Here is a 13188-nt window from a genome sequence, read left to right on the forward strand (position 1 = left end):
AAAAAAAAAAAAAAAGAGAAAGAAAGAAAGAAAGAAAGAAAGAAAGAAAGAAAGAAAGAAAGAAAGAAAGAAAGAAAAAGAAAAAGTGATTCTAGATCAGGCTTAAAATGCAGAGAGGTGAACTTTCCAAAACTGCATCTCAACCAGGAAGAGTCATCGCTGGCTTTTCAAGCAATGCTGGACAGTGCACGGATGCCTGGGCCATCAGTCCCTTTAACTCCTAAACATTGCCTCCTTTTGGTTGTTGTTTTGTTTTTTGAGATAGGGTTTCACCGTGTAACTCTTACTAGCCTGAAATTTACTATGTAGACTAGGTTAAGCTCGAACTCAGAGCCTCCTGCCTCTGCTTCCTGAGTGCTGGGATTATATACATCCACTACTGTGTCTGACTGGATATTGCCTCTTAAATGATATATTTTATAGTACCCTCAAAGTACCTTATTTAGTCTCAGGCTGCTTCAAACAAACTCACACATGATTTAGGTCCCTTGCATCCAGCCCCTTTTCTTTTCTGTATTCTTGGTTTCTGGGAAAGGAACTCTATCTTCCATCTCAGCCTGAAATGTTGAGTCATCTGTGGCTTTCCTTCTTTCCCCTAGCCAGTCTGAAGTCCAATTGATTTTACTACCGAAATCTGTCCCTAATCCTTCAATTTCACTCCACATCGACAGCTGTCCATTCTGTCCAAAGAGCTGTCCTTCACTACAGATGCCTTCTTACTACTCAAACCCCAGCTCTACTGAAGAGATCCCTTCAAGCCTCATCTCCACACGGAAGCTCCAGGAATCTCCACAAATGTAAACCCACCCCCGACCCCACCCAGAAACAGCCACACCTCCTAATGCTCTGGAGCAAAGGTTAGGGCTCCCCCCAAATGTCTGCATATCACCAGGTCTGTTTGGTTGAGCAGCAGATACCGTAAAACCGAAAGGAGACAGGCAAGATACCTGTAAGCTCAGAACTTGAGAGGCAGAAGACAGAAGAACACCACAAGTTCAAGGCCAACCTTGTCCAGTAGAAAACTCCAGGCCAGACTCAGGATGAGACCTTCTACCTCAAAACAAAACCAAAATAGGACTCGTGAGATGGTTAAGTGGGTAAAGGCACTTACTGCGCAAGCCTGCCAACACTGAATTCCATCCCCGAATCCACAAAATGGTCCTCTAACATTCCCGTGCAAGCTGTGGCACAAGTGCAGACCCCCATCTCCACCTTACTGATACCACAACAATAATAAATCAAATTAAAACAAGCGCTGGATGATGACAAATGAAAAGGGCAGGTGGGGGAGCTGCTGCCCAGCCTGGATGCCCTGACCCCTCTCCTAGGGAGGCTTCAAACTTCTAGGTCAAACTCAAAATTGGCTGGGTCTCAACATCATCGCTCCACAGTGCAGACCTCATCTGACCCCAGATGGGAGAGGAAGCTAGCAGCCAGGCAGGGGAAACCCAGCTGGGCTGCAGCCAGAGGCTCTATATTTCAGAAGAGCCAAAGGAGCCACACAATAGACTGTCGGGGGCTGTTGTGCTGCCCAGGGCAGGCAGCTGTCTGCGTGTAAAAACCAAGGATCTGTCTCTTCTTACAGTCTTATCATACTGACCCCTAGCAAGCTGCCAAGCTGCAAACAACAAGCACTCCTACACTTTCGGGCAGGCACAACCCTCTGTGACCAGCCCAGCCCAGCCCTGCCTCGGCTGGAAAGCTGGAAAGTGTGCCTCCCCGTCCTTGGCAGTGTGGGGCATGGCGGCCCTATCTGGATTCTCTGTCCCACATCCCTGGATAATGAGACAGAAATTTTATGCTGTGCTTCCCTAACATTTGTGTTCAGGCTTTGCAGCTCTGTATGTGTAGCCTTCCTCCTAAACCTTCCTTCTCTGCTGAGACTCTACCAGTGCTCAGGCCGGGCAGGTTCTCAAATCCTAGCACATATTATACCCAGTGTGAGCCATCTGTGATCCCACCTCCCACCAGGGCTTAAGGAAAACCTGGCTGGAGCAGAGCTGAGTGTAAAGAGGTGGTGGTGCACACCTTTAATCACAACAGGTAGAGGCAGGTGGATCTCTGAGTTCAAGGCCAGCTTGGTCTACAGAGTGAGTTCCAGGACAGTCAGGGCTATACAGAGAAACCCTGTCTCAAAAAAAAAAAAAAAAAAAAACAACCACACACACACATGCACACAGAGAACTAAAAAAATAAGAACCATTTTTTTCAGGGCTTATGGATGCCCAGCCTAACAAGAGAAAGGATGGAGAGATGGCTCAGTGGTTAAGAACACTTCCAGAGGACCTGAGTTCAATTCCCAGCACCAACATGGCAGTCTTTAACTCCAAGATCTAACACCCTCACACAGACATACATGCAGGCAAAACAGCAATGCACATAAAATTAAAAAATAAATAAATTATTTCTACAGGGGCTGGAGATATGGCTCAGTGGTTAAGAGCACTGGCTGCTCTTCCAGAGGTCCTGAGTTCAATTCCCAGCAACCACATGGTGGCTCACAACCATCTGTAATGAGATCTGGCGCCCTCTTCTGGCCTGCAGGCATATATGAAGGCAGAATGTCGTGTATACATAGCAAATAAATAAATTAAAAAAAATTATTTTTACAAAGAAAAAGAGGGATGTGAAGCAAGGCCTGATGAACCTTTTTACCTGAACCCCAACAGAGCTACAATAAGGATCGGGAGAAGGGGGGTATGAGGAGCTGACAACAGAGCAGCAGCTCCCCTGGCTGCAGGAATCTACGTTCCCTAGGGAAACCTGAACTGCCTGTTTGCTGCTTAATGCATCCACAAAGGTCAAGAGAAAGGTCAAACCAACTTCCAGACGTCTGGACCGCACAGTGCATTCTGGGCTCCCACTCTGCCCTCCCACTCAGGATGTGGCATTCCTCTGTTGGGCTGACCAGATGGTTTGAGAGCAGAGCCCTCAGCAGCCCTGTGAGTTCTTTATTTACACGTGGACGTGCATCCCTGAGAGGAACAGTGACAAAGCACTGTGGATAGACAGGAGTATTTACATTGTATGTGCACCCTATCAAAGTCAGTCCCGCAGGGTGAGAGTAAAGTTCGGAGCCCTGGAAGTGAGTAGCTTCCTCTTTTCAAGAACCACACAGCCCTATCCCCAATGTCTTAGGATGCTTGGAGGCTGCCAACAAAGGGACCGTGGCTGGCTCTTCTCCCTGTCCTGCATAAGATGAATGGCAGGGATCCACAGATCAGGGATAGACGGGAGGAAGGCAGAGGCAAGCGGAACTCTGAGTTTGAGGTCAGCTTGGTCTACAGAGTGAGTTCTAGGACAGCCAGAGCTACACAGAGAAACCCTGTCTTGGGGAAAAAAAAGAATTGCCAAGACCACCAGTATAGGTGGAAAAATGTAGACAGCTGGGTAACCCCTATGTAAACCATGAGGTGTCTCATTAAGATGAGAACTCACCTTCATCCTAGAGGTTTCCTCATGATGGCTTCATGGTCAGGTATATCTTGCCTTTCAGGAACTGATGACATTGCTTCATCAAACACCCATGACTCTGAACCCCGACATAAACTATTTATCTGCTCCCCACTTCACAGCAGGCCTAAGAAAATAGCTCCTTACCCTAGAACAGGAGTCCCCTTTCTTACCATCCTCAGTTTTCTGAGTTAGAATTATCTCTAGGGCTGGAGAAATGGCTCAGCAATTGAGAGCCATTGTTGCTCTTACAGAGGACTAGAATTTGGTTTCCAGCACCCACACTGGGCAGCTCACAATCACCTGTAACTCTAGCTCCTGGGGATCTGACAGCCTCTTCTGGTTTCTGCAAGCACCCACACACATGACACACATATATTGTACATGTACACACACGCACACTCTCTCTCTCTCACACACACACACACACACACTCTCTCTCTCACACACACACACTGGCTTTAAATAAATCTTTAGAGTCATTTCCCCTGCCCTTGGCACCTTGGGTATTCCCAAGTGATGCTGAGGAACCAGCCAGAAGCTAAACAGGCACAGGTCCATGGGAACACCAAGCCCTCTGGGGCAGGGCAGAACACAGAAGGCCAACCACAGAAAATCCCAGGGCAAGCCAATCCCAGTGGACCCTCCTTGCTTCCTAGAGGAGAATGCAAAAGCCCATCCCAGGCCTTTCCCACCACATCCCCTGGGGTTGCTACCTGTTCTCTGCACAGCCCCAGGACTCAGTACAGGCCTATGAAAACTTTAATTTCTTCCTTGCATTTTAGCTCCAAGTCACCATGTACCTCAAATGACAAGAACTTTGTCTTTAACTGGATATGGGTGGGATTGGGGATCAGAGACAAGAGACTCAGCATTCCACTATTTACTGTTGTAAGGCTCCTTTGAAAGCAAAGGAACCCTGTGGGAAAAGGCAGGAAGAATTAGATGTGGGAGGGGGGGATCTCTCCTGCAATCCACCTCTTTTCTCCCCTCTTCCACCAGCCCCATCCCCTCCACATTCCCTTTAACCACAGAAACAAATAACTTGTTGATTTTTCCTGCCAGAGCAGTTCCCTCTAGACCAATTAGCTATTTGCATTTGTTGCTGATTTTCTTCCTCTCAAGGCTGCTGACCTGCTAAGGCTGAGAGGCTGGGGCCTCTCCACAGGGCTAGGACTCCAACCCTTGAAAGATTCAAGGCAGAAGAGGTAGAGCAGTGAGGGCTGCTCCTCTGGGTCCCCAGATTATGTCTCGAGCACCACGATGCTGTCCTTTGATAAGCCAGGAAGCCTCTGCCCGAGGACCGCCTCAGCTCTAACCACATAGCAAATGGTGGCCTTCGGTAGCTCTATGGCATATCCTCATTCTGATCCCAGTCAGAAAAGAAGGAATCAAACAGAAAAAAATGCTGATGGACGTGGTAGCACAGGAAGTAGACACAGGGGGACCAAGAATTTGAAGCCAGTCTGGGTTACATAACATGTTCCAGGCTAGCTGTATACCAGGCCACAGGAGAACCCAAGGCCTGCTGGGGAAAGAGCAATGCCTCAGAGATAGAAGACCCGGGTCCTACTGCTCCTTCCCCAACAGTTCAGCATGAATAACTTCAGAGTCAGGGCCTCATGCCAATCCACCTGAAGGAAGAGGAGAGGCTGGGGACCCTCTTACGCTTTCAACATCTTTTTGTTTGTTTGCTGTTTTGAGACAAGGCTTCTCTGTGTAACCCTGGCTGCTCTGTGGACCAGGATGATCTCCAACTCAGAGCTCCGCCTGCCTCTGCCTCCCGAGTGCTGGGATTAAAGACGTGCACCACCACACTGCTGCTTTCAACATCTTAGACTGGAACTGTGTGTGCTATGTCTACATTTGATATTTTACAAGTAAAATTTTAGTACCCATGGACTGGAGCTATGGCTCAGTAGTTAGGAACATCTGCTTTAACAGAGAACCAAAGTTCCGTTCCCAGAGCCGGCATAAGGCAGCTCAAAACTGCCTGTGATGTCAGCTCCTGGGAGGTCGGAAGCCTCTGGCCTCTGTGGACACTGCCACTCGCGTGCCCACGCCCACACACAGACACACAAGCATACACATAATTAAAAACAATAAAAATAAGTCTTTAAATAATTTAACAACTATATCAAAATAAGCACAAATTAAATTCCCCCCTCTTACATTTTCTCCCCTTCCTCCCCTTTCCTCACCGCCTCTCTCAATTCTGTGTTAAAAGTCAGGAAATATCACAGAGATCTTAACTGACAGAACACACACCGCTCTGTTCCCAGATGTTAGCCTTCTGCTCTGGAAATCTACGGGAATAGAGCACTCTTCTGTGCGGCACTTCAGTGGACCCTGCTCTTGTCCTCCTGCCCACTCCCACAGGAGGAACTCCCCCTCCGTAGCTAGAAACCTGGGGTGGCTGGAAGCCCAGCTATGCCCTCGGGCCGAGATGAGATCTGTGAAGGCAACAGGAACGCTTGATTGACAATATGTTGTAATTACAATAATGATTTGTAAATAAGCAACAAGAAGTACTTGGGAACGGCTGGGGACACACGCAGCTGTCCCTAGTGAGTCCTGCCTAGCTAAAGGAAAAGTCTGCATTCAGTAGGTGCAGACCAAGCGGAGACTCTTTCCTTGGGAAACACTACTTGGAGATTTCAACCCTAATAGCTAACAAATATTTATTAACAAGCATTCTGAGCAAAGAGAAAAAAAAATAAAAGTCCCTAGAGAAATGGGGCAGGCCCTTTGACTGTTATGGACTTGGATATGCAGGAACATGGGGTAGAATGGGAGACTGATGGAACGGGAGACTGGGGTAGAGAAACTGAGCGAAGCAGGGTGGGGGGAACCCATCCTAGGCAAAGGGGGGAGGAAAGAGATGTGATGGTGGTGGCTACCAAGCCCCAGCTGCTCTCATTTACTATGGCGGGCCTCGGTTTGAGGCATCAAACTTCAGACAGCTTGGGGACAGGAGTAAAAATGCTGACGGAGATGCCAGGTATGCCGTTGGCAGCCACAGGCAGCGTCTGCAAAGTAGGCCATATTATCTCCTGAGAACCTCCTCCCTGGGTGGCCCTTTTCAGCTCAAGGAAGCAACCCTCATCACGTAGGCATCAAAACGCCAAACTCCAGAGAATCAAGTGTTTTTCCAGAAGATGATAGCGACTTTTCAGAGCCTCTTTCAGTCCCTCCCTTTTCCATTTCTTCTGCCAAGTCCCAGCCTTCATGACATCTTACTCGGGCCCTATCTGGTTTTCCGTATCATCCCTCCTTTCCTTGTCCCCTGATGACCCTGCCATACCAGGCTGCCTATCAGTCTGCCCTTGGCTGGCTCAGAAACCTGTCACACTAAGCCCTTTGCCACCTGCCAAGTCAAGTCCTTGCCTAGTGCTTTTTGGGTCAGTCTCTCACAGTACCTACAGGGCCCATTTCCTCATTCTCTCTCAAGAGAGTCTGGAAGGACTACCGGTCATGCTGCCAGTCCTGCCCTCACCACTGGGAGGCACGTGGCCCAGGCTGGGATGGGAATCTGGGCACAGCCCATCTTGGAGACCAAGTCCATGACACTCTCACGAGGCTATACCCACCCTGAGACCCTGAAGAGCATGTGAGCCCCAAGTCACCCCTCCCTCTGACTGTCATCTCACAGCCTTCCAGGAGAGCCCTTTCTTACCAAAGAAACACTACAAAGTCAAAGTCTCAGATGCAAAGTTTCTTACTGGCCTCTTCCTTTCTTCTAATCTCTTGCCCCTCTTTCTCCATTCAGAGAGAGCCAAGAAACTACGTTTCCTTCCCCTAAGGCATATTGTAGAGACTAGAACCCCTAAAAGTGAACAACGACAACAACTACAAACTAGGACCTCTTTGCTAAAATGAGCAATAAGACTAAATGTCACTCCCATCTTCCCCTGCCTCGCCTCTGGCCTCTCTTGCCTGACAGCGACATATCCAAAAAAGTAAGCATGCTGCCCTGTATCCAGAAAGAAGTAATGCTTCCACAGGCTAAGAAGCAGCTAGCGGGCATTAGGCCAGCCTTTTTTGGTCCTGTCTTATTTCTGCACAGCTCTCTAAGCTTCCTCAACTCAAGCATACAAATGGATAGTTCACCAGGGTCTTCAATCTGAAGGCCTCATGGCGTGTAAAACTATGATTAATTAATAAAAAGATTTGTTACACTTTTCTCCTGTTAATTTTTGTTGGTTTGATTTCTTCATATAGGGTCTTACTATATAGTCCAGACTAACCTTGAACTCATAACTCTCCTATTTCAGGTTCCCAAGTCCTGGGATTGCAGATATGCCCTACCATGCATGCTTTTTGCTGTTGTTGGTTTGTTCCTGTGAATTCATCTATATGTATGCACGTGTGTGAATGTGTGTTGTGTGTGCACGTGTGGTGTGTGTGCACGTGTAGTGTGTGTGCACGCGTGTTGTGTGCACAGAGCATTCACCTCCTTTGAGGCAGGTCTCTTATTAGTCTGAATCTCACCAACTGACTGGCCAGCAAGCCCCATGCATCCTCCTGCCTCTGCACTCCTGCACTGAGTTTACAAGCATGCACCACCATGCCTGACATTTTTTATTCGGGTGCTGGGAATTTAACCCAGGTCCTCATGTTTGAAAGTCAAGCTCTTTATGAACCAAGATCTCTCCCCAGCCCTGGATGTTGTACTTTAAATTTCACATGTAAAATAATGACAATGGTGTCCACCTTGCAAGGCGGCTATGAGGCTTCCCTACAGCATGAGGGCATCTATTGTGGTGCTGGGTTAGCCGTGAGCATTCAAAGAACCTGGGTATTCCTGGAGCCATCAGGAGGACTAATTTAACGGACGGGTGGGAATGTGAGTCCTGGGGCTGCCCTGCGCCCCACACCTTGTCTTTCAGTTTCTCACTAGCCCTACCTGGATCTAGATCTGCCTGGATATATATATCTTCCTATATATCTGCATCTACTTCTCATTGGCATGTAAACAGATAGGAAATATGTGCAAAACACAGTATGGTTCCTCTGGCTTGTCTAAACACCAGATTCTTGGGCATCTTGTCCAGTGTGCAGCCATCACAGGACTTCACCTGGCAGGCACCCTAATCCTCTCAGTCTAGAAAATCTGGATGGAACAGACAAGCGTCTGTCTCAGCTGCCGCTTTATTGTATCTAGGCAGCTAACCTTTTCCAAAGTCCTGGTTCCTAAACATCCTGTTTGGTCCTGAGGCCCTCCTTCCAAGAACGGGGCTGTCGTTAGAGTAGGCCTGGCTGCTCAGGCTCCATAGTCAGGCCACATACAACCCTGGGCGGCAACAGAATCAAAGACAAAGGCTACCACAGCACAGCTGCCAGAATAAGCCAGGAAATAAGGTGAACGAAAGTCTTTCCATCTGTCGGGATTAGCTTACCATGCAGCTGTAATGGCTCAACTCAGCATCTGTTAAACTGTTAGACCCAAGGAGCTGAAGAGAGGTACAAATTCAGACCAACTGAAACAAAAAAAAACTCAGGCAACATGGCATAGGGATCTGTGCCTGAACTAACTCTCCAGGGGATTTCAAGATCTGGAAAATACAAAGCACCCAGCCATAAACCTTTAATCATAAGCCTTTCTGCTCTGCCAGGCATCATGGTACGAATCAGAGAAGAGACAGGAGGGTCACTGAAAGCTCCAAGCTAGCACTGACTACACAGTAAATTCAAGGCCAACCAGGAGCTGGGCGATGGTGGCGCACGCCTTTAATCCCAGCACTCTGGAGGCAGAGGCAGGCTGATCTCTGTGAGTTCAAGACCAGCCTGGTCTACAAGAGCTAGTTCCAGGACAGGCTCCAAAACCACATAGAAACCCTGCCTCAAAAAAAAAAAAAAAAAAAAAAATGAAAGCTAAGGCAGGCAAGACAGGGATAAAATAAAAGCCCATGCCACCAAACCTGACCACCTGGGTCTGATTCCCAAAACCCACATATGGAAGGTGAGAACTGACCCCTGCAAGTTCTCCTCTGACCTCCACACATGGGTCACGACACATACGAACACACCCCCCCCAAATGAATTACTTTTCTAAAAACTGAAAACAAAACGACAACAAAACCTCTGCTTCAACTGCGCACCCGCTAAAGTATTCCAGAAATAAAGATGCATTTAAAGAACTTCCACAAAATCAGGTACACGGCTCAGGATCAGGGCGTACAGCACATCTGGAATCCCAGGACTGGGGCAGAGAGAATCATCAGTTCAAGGCCATCTTCAGCTTCGCACCAAATCTGAAGACAGCCCAGACCTCACGTAAGACCTTGTCTCAAAGGCAAAACAAAATGCAAATACACAAGACCACTATGGCGAACAAAACACACTACAGAATAACAAAGGAATCCATTTCCCACCTCTCTTCCTGAACCACAGTCCCTCTATCATCTCCTACTATTAAAAAAAAAAAAAAAAGAGTCAAGGGAGCTGGCTCAGTGGTTAAGAGACCTGTTGCTTTTGCGGAGGACCAAGTTGGTTCCCAGAACCCCCATCTAGGGTCTTACAACCACCTGAAACTCCAGTTCCAGGGCAGCTGCTTCCCTCTTCTGGCCTCTCAGGGCAGCCACGTGCACATGCTCAGACGCAGGCAGACACACATAGAAAAATGAGATGAATCTTTAAGAACTCAAGCTAAAGAAGAAACCGAGCTGCCTCGCTTTCCCCACACCTGGAACCTTGCTGTTTCAGATCGCTCAATCTGAAACAGCTGCCGAGGCTTGTGTGTGGAGGTCAAAGGACAAGTTTATGGAGTCAGTTCTCTTCTTCCAACGTATTTGGGCTCAGGGGTTAAGCTCAGATTGCCAGTCTCGTTTGACAAGTACCTTTACCTGGAAGCAGTCTCAAAGACCCCTCTTTTGGGGTTTCTGAGACAAGATCTCATTGTATAGCCTGGAGTGTCTTCAAATGGTAATCATCTTGCCATCCCGAATGCTGGCATAACAGGTGTGTGCCACCCTGCCTGAGTCTGGTGATTCTTAATGGCTTCAAAACTAGTTCTATCTTTTGGGCTCTAAAAGTGCCTATGACCTATCAGCATGCCATAGAACTCTACAGTGGCCTCTGGGGCACGGACACTCCCACAGGACCCTGGCAGGCTTGCATAGTGTGCAGATGTAGACATAAACATTCACACAGACAGTTGGCCCCCTGGCCTCACTTTTCCATTCTCAAGTTACAAGGTTAAAAGCATCCTATTCACAGCCAAGGGGGAGGGAGCATGGGAGGGACCACGTTGAAGCAGAGAACCATCTGGTTCAGATCAAGACTGCTCACTCAGGACCCCCGCAAACTTCAGAAGACTCCCATCCCTCCCTGATGGCTCACAGGTTCCCCTCCTCCCTTCCCCACTTTTTACTGGGAGACTGGAGATAAGGGAAGACTAGTGTGACCCAAAGGAAAAGTCAGCTGAAGAAACAGGGTTAAAACCAGCCAAACAAACAAAAACTGGATCACACCACGCCTGTGTGTCCCCCTCCCTCTTTCCTTCAAGTCGGATGCACCAGGACTAAACTTGAGATCCCCACCTACAGGCACAGCCACAGCGCCTTCCTCCACAAAGCTCTCAGAGCGCACACATCAAGCATCCCTCCCGAAGGGGCAACCACTCCAAAGTTAACAGCAGAAGCCAGATTAGCTGAGGGTATAGTGACCAGAGTTCTCCAACGCCACCATCTCCATAAGGGTAAACAGTGCCTTCCAAACCAGACTCCGGAGCCCACCAAGCTTGAGGAAGGGAAGGCCAATCGGTTTCTAGACATTTGTACACAAGTAGGAGCATGGGTTACTGGCTAGAAATAACTACTTCCCAGGGCCCCCCGGGTGCCCTGAATGGTTCTCGGTGTATAGATGAAACGAGGCAAAATGGGAGAAGGATGCAGTTGGCAAAATTGAAGCAGAAAGGCTAACTTGAGCAAGCAGCTCAAAGGGACGGAGACTCCTCTCCAGGCGGAGGGCTATGCAAAGGAAGGGGCGACAGAAGTAAGAGACAACTAAACAGGAGAGACTGGTGTGAGCTCAGCCCAGAGCAGGGGCTGGGAAGTTTGATCCGATCACAGGGGCATAGCTGGAGGAACTAACGTGTCTTGACACGGTAAGGGATGGAGGAACAGGAGGGACAAGGGACAGGGCTCAGGCCAGAGTCCAGAGGGCGGGCACACTGACCAAGTTTCTGGTTGGCTCATGCCTCAGTTTCTCCAAAGTAGTAAGGAGGTCAAACTGTCAGGTCTTATAAAAGAGAACTAGGCCACAGAGCGTGGCTAGGGGTCAGTGCCAGGCGTGGGGAAGGCCGAAGGGTAGAGGAATAAGTGCGGATGGTGCAGACAGCTTCTGATCAAGAGAAGTGAGGCAGGGGTTTCCGGATGGAGCAGGTTCCCAAGCTCCGGGTGCTGGAGGTACCAACAACCTGGGGTGTGGAAGTGTGGACTAGGACAGCGTTTTCAAGGGGGGGGGGGCTACCAGCAAGGAGTGTCACAGGAGTGCCTGGAAGACTGGGAGCTGCTAGATATGTAGGAGCAGAAGGCGGGGATCCGGATCGAGGCCAAGGCAATCAGACCCCCGCCCACACGGCGCCCGGTCCCGGGGGAAGTTGCTGGGCTGAACCCGAAGGGTCTGGGCCTCTGGGCCAAGCCCTCTGCCCGCACAGAGGAGGGTTGGGGCAGCACCGGGCCCGGAGAGCCCCGCATCCCTCCCTCTCGCATCCCGCCCGCGCACCTCAGTCTGCGCTGGGCGCCGCGCGGGCCATGCCTGCCGCTCCTGCCGCCGCCTCCGCCCGTGCAAAAAGCTGCCGCCGCCGCCGCCGCCGCCGCCTCCCGCGCCGGGACCCGTTAGCTTCAAGGCTCTCCAGTTCGCCTGCTTTGGGCCAGTCCCGCCCTTGCTTGGCCCTGCCCTCCCGGAGCGCCGCGGCTGCAGCCTCGGCCGGGCCCCTCCCCCCACCCCTGCCCAGCAAAAGGGAAGGGTGGGGGAAGGGGGCGGGTGCCCCCTCCCCATTCACATCCTCCAGGACTCTCCCCTCCCTCCTCTCCCCCAAGTTTTTCAGGCACGCTGGGATATGTAGTCCAGTGGGGCAAGGTCTGCCAGCAGCGCTCCGCGTTAAGGACTATCACTCCCAGAAAGCAATGCACTCCCATATCTGAGATCATGGTCTTTGTAGTTCTGCCCGAATTTAGGGGGTTAAGGCGCAGAATTAAGGGGCGTCTTCTTCTGTTTCCCAGCCACGCGGCTCTGGGCACCTGAAATCTGGGCGATGTAGTCTGTGGCGCCCCAGCCAGGCTTTGGTACCTGGTTCATCAAAGGATGCGAATAAGCTGAGGATGCCTCTCACACATGGCTGTGATCAGCTGCGGCCGAGCCCAGCTGAAGGGGACTGTTTGTACTTGCTCTTGCCAAGAGCCGCGACCTGAGCCAGCTGGGTTCATGCCCTGGCCCTGCAAGCTGCAGCTGCAGTGAGGCCGCTAGGTTTAGGCTGTTAGAAAGAGGGGACCCAGCAGCGATGTGGGAATGGGGTTTGTCCTCATTTAGACTATGTACCCCACCTGCGAAGTGTCTTGTAGGCGCCCAACAGCCCTCATCCACTAGGGCTTCCCCTCACTTCAGACTTCCGTCTCTTAGGCGCCCTTAGCTTCTTATTCTCTAGGGTAACGGGCACACGTTTTAAATATTCATCCACAGCGGTCTTAGCCAATTCTTGCCTCAACTTTCAAACCTTTAGGAAGTTCCTAA

The 13188-nt window shown here is 49.9% G+C and overlaps 1 protein-coding gene across 1 annotated transcript in view; it reads right to left on the bottom strand.

Annotated features, from left to right (window-relative positions):
- Positions 1 to 12423, bottom strand: part of St3gal2 (ST3 beta-galactoside alpha-2,3-sialyltransferase 2) — a 54650-nt gene extending 42227 nt beyond the window's left edge. Inside the window, exon 1 of the mRNA XM_005345668.3 lies at positions 12181 to 12423. The gene's annotated coding sequence lies outside the window, so the exon portion shown is untranslated. The remainder of the gene's footprint in view (positions 1 to 12180) is intronic.
- Between the last annotated feature and the right edge of the window lie 765 nt (positions 12424 to 13188).

Source organism: Microtus ochrogaster, chromosome 4, assembly GCF_000317375.1.
Source record: "Microtus ochrogaster isolate Prairie Vole_2 chromosome 4, MicOch1.0, whole genome shotgun sequence".
Lineage (NCBI taxonomy): Eukaryota > Metazoa > Chordata > Mammalia > Rodentia > Cricetidae > Microtus > Microtus ochrogaster.